Here is a 6,196-nt window from a genome sequence, read left to right on the forward strand (position 1 = left end):
AGAAAAACTTATTCTTCACATGTAGTCGTTATTGATGCAATAACAACAATTTTAACATATTTTAAATCCACTTTGAACCCATTTCTTTTCTGCTGGAAAGTCAAAGAAGTAAGACAAGCAGTAAAGTAGACAATCCGACGAGCAGTTTGCTTTCCATAAACTTAGATATATTTTCTAGGAATCGTTAATCAGGCGTAATTTGAAGAGAAATAGAAAAGAACACCCAATGAAACAAACACGATTTACAGCATCTGCTGTGGTTTAGATGCTTTGGTATTTGCCTAATTATACTAATAAATATCAGATAAAAACACAGTACCATTGTTTGGCAATCTCACCCGTCAGCAAACAAGAAAAATTGAAAGAGAGAATTAACATAACCCAGATGCCGAGAGGCGCTTTCTGTTTGGCAAGGCCTCTGCGAACTCGCTGCTTGTTTTCTCGCCAAATTCTAAAATTGTCTTCTGCTCATTCTATGTTTTTAAATTTGATCTAATAAGCCATATAATAGTACCGCACTATTGTAGACTAAACTACTCCCGATTATAAGCGCACGATTTATGAGAATTGAACGAAACGAACTGTTATAGATGGGAATATGTTTCAGCCTTGAAAGAGAGAAGGTAAATAGTGAATGGGAGATGTTTTTGAAGTTAGGAAAGTTAATAAAGATAAAAATTGGATAAACGGTGTGTTGGTTTAATTGCTTTTATATTTTTTACCTTTAGTGTAGTTCCTTCGCGTCCTTGTCAGACGCGAAAGAAAGAGAAAATAACTTGTAGATGTTTTCAACAACGTGAGATCAATGAGGTATGTTTAAAACTGCTAGGAATCTAAGTCCACCAAATATTTTTGAATAATTTTATCTGTTTGGAGATTTTAACGGTTGTGATTTTTATCTAAGAAGTATTTCTGTGTAATATGCAAAGATTGCGGTGGAAGTTTTTGTCATGCAATTGGAGATCATTTATGCTTTGCGGGAACAAATGTTTCTCCGATTCCAGATGCGTGAAATTCTAAAATTTATTCTAAGAACTAAGAGAATCAAGTAGAACCCGAGGAAGATAGATTTTGGGGGATCATATGGTTTCCAATGCGGAACGGAGAGGGTCAGTCGTCGCTAACAGAGTACAACGGGGAGACTAAAGAATAAGGAGTCTACTGTATATGTAGTTGGGAAATTGATCGTCGCAGTTTCTAACAATAGATGGCTTTCTTTTGACGATAGATCGTTTGTCCGCAAGAAACTTTGAAGGGTAAGAAAAAAATAGATAGAATTGACACATATTAAATATATTAAAAGAAAAATTCGAAACGAATGGTCGGTACACACCATATTATTTTGCAGGAGGTAAAGAAATACGGAATTTAATTATAGGATATTTTCTCTTGTTATTATATGTAATATATTATGTTACATTATATGTATATTAAAAGAAGCGCGACCTTAAGTCAAATATTTCTCATTTAAATTTCGAATTAAACTTTCGTGTTTGATAATTCTGACTGCAATAAATAGTCCCTATTTTCCGATCACTTGAAAGACCAAAACAATTTTTTTCTGAGTGACGCAAAAACTAAAAAATGCATGTTTAAAAAAAAATAATAATGATAGTAACAATTTCTTGACTATTCCAATATTTTGACATTTTAATTGGCATGTAAATTGATCCATGTATGGATCAATTTTGGCTTCTCAGCTTTCACGATCGAGTAACCTTAAATTTAAAAACCGAAGACGATGTAAGAAACAACGAAACGAAAGGTTAAACATTTTTTTTTTCAAATTTCTTGACATCTGCGGCCATCGATTTTCAGTTGTCAGTTAGATGTGTTCGGAATTATGACTGTTTTCAATTTATTTCAAGATTGTTTCCGTGTGACATAAACAATTTGTGAGAGTTTAATTTTTGCGGATGGAGACAATTTGCGCTTTGTAGGAAAAAAATCATGTCCTTGTCTGTATGACTGACAGTTTCATCAGTGAAACATCAGCCTGAGGGCGGATGCTCTACTGGAAGGACAGAGAGGAATGAAGGAATGAAGGAAGGAAGGAAGGAAGGAAGGAAGGAAGGAAGGAAGGAAGGAAGGAAGTATTTTGAATTTTTACTATTTCCTTTTTCCATTATCTCTATAGTTCTACACAGAGGAGGTACAGAGCTGATAGGTGATTAGTCGATAGATGTGTCGAGTAAGTCAGAAAACAAAGAATGCGCTCTGGATACTTGCAATTGACCTTTGCAATGTTTTATTGAAGGCAAATTTTCCACGAGAACGTAGTTTTGCGGATCGACGAGTATCCTGAAAATCAATCTAAGTATGCCGTTTTGGGCAAATGCCTTCTTTTTTCTTTATCTACAGAGGTTTATTTTTTAAAATATTAAACGGACAGAGGTCTGTATCTTTAAATTTTTTTTTAAGAACTCTTATTTAAAATGCGATCTTCAATGAGATTAATTTAGAGGAACACCTTATGGGGTTTATTGATGCAAGTTACACCCTCCAAATTTCAAGAAAGTTGTATATGTATTGTCACGTAATAGTCTCGACGGACAGTTCGTTCAATCAATTTAAAAAGAGTAGGATGTATTGAGGAAACTTTTGATGTTCATAGTAAATACAAAAAAAAAAAGAAGATTAAATTGTTTTTTGGGCCGGTGGTTGCTATGATGAAGAATTATTCCTTGTTGCTAGCAGGTCCTAAAAACAGTAACGAAAGGAGGAAGACCGTTTTAAGAGCTGCACAATGATTGCGACGGCAAATTCCACAGAGGGTGGAACACAGACGGAAACATATGAAGTATTCCAATGCTCTCTCTCCTTTTTTTGCTGGGTTACGACAACAGTCAATTTATTTTTTGAGCAGTTAACATTTTCCTCTCCATCACAGTATTTCTTGGGAATTCCTTCCTCCTCGTTGCCCTAAACAAGGAATTTTTGTTTCATCCGCCGTTCAAACTCTTGTATCGTCGTCTGGCAACATCCACTCTCTTTGTTGGTCTTGTTAGCCAGCCTCTCCACGCTACTTGTTACATGTCTTTGGTTCACGAACACTGGAATCTTTGTCGATACTCAAGGGGCGTAGTCTTCATATCAAGCTTTGCATTATGTTCAGTTTCATCACGGTTGATGTTGACAGCCATAGGCGTGGACAGACTTCTCGCTCTGTTTTTGGGGATAAGACAGAGACAAATAGCGACTTTAAAGCGTTCATGTATCGTTACAGCTACTTTTTGGATTTTACCCATCGCCGCTGGATCATTTTCCATTTCACATACTTAAATAACCATTATTTTGATATAGCATTATGTGAGGTTCTCAACTGGGGTTAACTTATAGCCATAAAACCGCAAAAAAAAATTTGACCATTAAGAATAAAAATTGTCAAATTACTTAACCGTTAGTCGTATAAAATTTTAACCTCGAAAATTATAATCTGGTAACAACTCATAGAATTATGTTAATCGGTCGCCGTAACACGGCCAACATTTTAACCTTTAGCCGTAAAAGCCATAACCCCATTGAAAACCTCATACTATTACAGTGAAAATTGCTCGAATTTCGAGAATTCAGATAATGTTGACGTCAATACTAAATTAAACGGGAAGCAAGGTTGTCAAGCTTGCAATGTTTTGCTATTTTTCGAAGACAAGGAAGAACCTCAGCCATAGGAAATGTTATCATTCAAATTATTGCTCGGTGTTACTGCTCTCTGGTTGCAAGTTTCTTGCAATTGTCTGGGGAAAAGAGGAAACAAAAATGTTAAAGAGCGCAAATTGCCGTTGGCAGTTTTCAGGAGAGTGCCTTGCAGATGCACGGATCCTACAACGTAATTGTAGTCCAGTCCATTTCCCCCACCTCTCTCCACTTCCTGTTTCATTTTTAGATGCCAAAATCCATCATTAGTTATGAAAGTGTGACGTGCCAAACCGAAATACAGTCACTCAGTATTTTAACAATTTTGGCTTCGATCATGCAAATCACTCCCGCTAGAAAAGGAAAAGTTCACGAAGACAATGAGTCGATTGTCACATAAATATAGCTAATCGTTGCAAGAGAGAAACTTACTTAGGTTGTACTGTGATAGATCTTGTGGTGAATATCAAATATTTCAAAGGGGTAAACAATAAAGCCTGAAGTTAGCTATTCACAAAAGAATAACATTTTTCATATTACATGTTTGATTACATCAGGAGTAATAATTGTGTGATGTAAAAAACCGAAATACTGTGTACTTAATGATTGAGTGGTGAGGCCGGACGGAAAAAAAATTTGGTCATGATCTAAGGACCGAGGGCAACGAGGTCCTTGCTTCATAGCCTACGAGTAGCCGTACTCTCCCCCGATGGGGAAACGGAAGCGAGGGAACGTCTACGCAAACCTTACACTAATCGTGTTCCGTCACTCTAATTTATGTAAAATAATGTTACCTGATAATATTTTTTTTGCGAAGTGACACGTGTTAGCGTAAGTGTAATCATTTTTCATTTTTTCAGGTAAATTTGCAATTTAGCGTCCGGGTTCAAATTTATACTTTGCTTTAAGGATGTAGGAAAAGATTATGATCGTTTTTTTGGGTGTAGAGTTAGAAGAGGACGATGTTTGATTAACATTGCGCTCACGAAACTGGATTTCAACGTCCTTGCAGTTTCTGCTTGCATTTGTAAATAGTGCCACGGCCGTCGAAAAGAGTTGGATCATTTGCCACAGAATCTCAAGGATTTCAAAGATTTCTTCAAGAGATAGTTACGCTGCAAACGTGAAAAAAAGAGCGACTCTTTACTCAGTCGAAAGAATCGCTGCAAGAAACAATTAGCTTTAATTTAGCTTCGCAGCACCGTTCGCAAAGAGACCGAAAGTTGAGGGCGGACAATCCTCTTGGCCTAAGTACATTAAGATAGTGCAATTGGTCTTCTGTGATAGTTTTAATGGGCGACACAATAAATATAGTGACCACTTTCTTCAATAGAGAAGAGGCGACTAATTACTAGCGCTACTTGATACAATAAAGATTTTTCATAGCCAGTTGGTAACGAAACGGAGACATCGAAAAACATAACAATTGCTTTCTGCTGTTCTCCTTGAAATGTCTCTATCCTAACCGTCGCGCAAACTCTCCTTAAAACCTCGTTGTAGATCGCTGTTATCTGAAAAGTTGACCGTGAAAACATTTTGTTCACCTTCTTGATTGTTAATATGAAAATTAATTACCAATCAGAATTGAGGAAAGAATCGACAAAAGGGGTTAACCAATAAAACATCATTATATATTTTCCTGCAAAAGTGTGACGTGACGGAACACGATTGGCGTCAGGTTTGCGTAGACGTTGCCTCGCCTCCGTTTCACCTTGGCGGGGGAGGGTACGGCTACACGTAGGCTACTTGCTTCATGACCGAGAGCCAAATATTTTCTCGTCCGGCCCCACCGTATTCGGTCAATAAGCATTTTATAGAACGGCATACATGCACATAAAAATGATGTAATAAAAAGTTTTCGTTTTCATTTCGATTAACCCAGAGAAGGGAAGGGAATAAGCTAAAACACAAGTGATCTGGATACCCAAAACACTGTGACAGCGGAAGTTCGGAAGTTTGGGAAAAGTGATTCATTCATTTTGTTGTTTCATTTTTAAAATATCAGCCGCATCGTCAACATCTCGGTAAGTGCGATTGAAAATATTTTCTAGTCACTCGGTTTTTATCAGCTTTAGTTATATAATAACTGTAGAGAGGTAAGGCTTTTACTGATGGCAAAGCCTAGTAGCTGTTTTTCCGAGCTTTGTGTCTGCAAGATGTAGTTATGTCTCGTTTCGAGCGTTAGCCCTTCACTAAAGCGGCTTATGGCGCGATTCAATAGCCACCACAGTGAAAAAGAATTCGTTCTACGGTGACTTGTTAATCTCTGTGGCTTTATACCGTTTAAGTTATTCTCATTAACTAATGTTATTAAGTATCGTTCAATTTGAGAAATTGATGATCATAAAACTAAAATCAGACGTCTATTTATGTTGTGGACTGTCCTTCGCTGAAGGAAATCCGTGGTGCTTCATTACGTGGTTTTCCGTTGGCTATGATCTACTCTAGCTATTAACTTGATTTTTTTTAGGAAGGTTGAACGAACGATTCAGAGATCGCGCTAGATCCGAATTCTACTTCTACAGAAGCGTTTCGGGGTCGAGATACCTTTCACGTAAAT

The 6,196-nt window shown here is 37.0% G+C and overlaps 1 protein-coding gene across 1 annotated transcript in view; it reads left to right on the forward strand.

Moving 5' to 3' along the window:
- Positions 1 to 5,497: 5,497 nt before the first annotated feature.
- Positions 5,498 to 6,196, forward strand: part of LOC113668926 (melanocyte-stimulating hormone receptor-like) — a 20,538-nt gene continuing 19,839 nt past the window's right edge. Inside the window, exon 1 of the mRNA XM_089186553.1 lies at positions 5,498 to 5,660. The gene's annotated coding sequence lies outside the window, so the exon portion shown is untranslated. The remainder of the gene's footprint in view (positions 5,661 to 6,196) is intronic.

The sequence above is a fragment of the Pocillopora damicornis genome, chromosome 11 (assembly GCF_964200805.1).
Source record: "Pocillopora damicornis chromosome 11, jaPocDami1.2, whole genome shotgun sequence".
Classification (NCBI taxonomy): Eukaryota; Metazoa; Cnidaria; class Anthozoa; order Scleractinia; family Pocilloporidae; genus Pocillopora; species Pocillopora damicornis.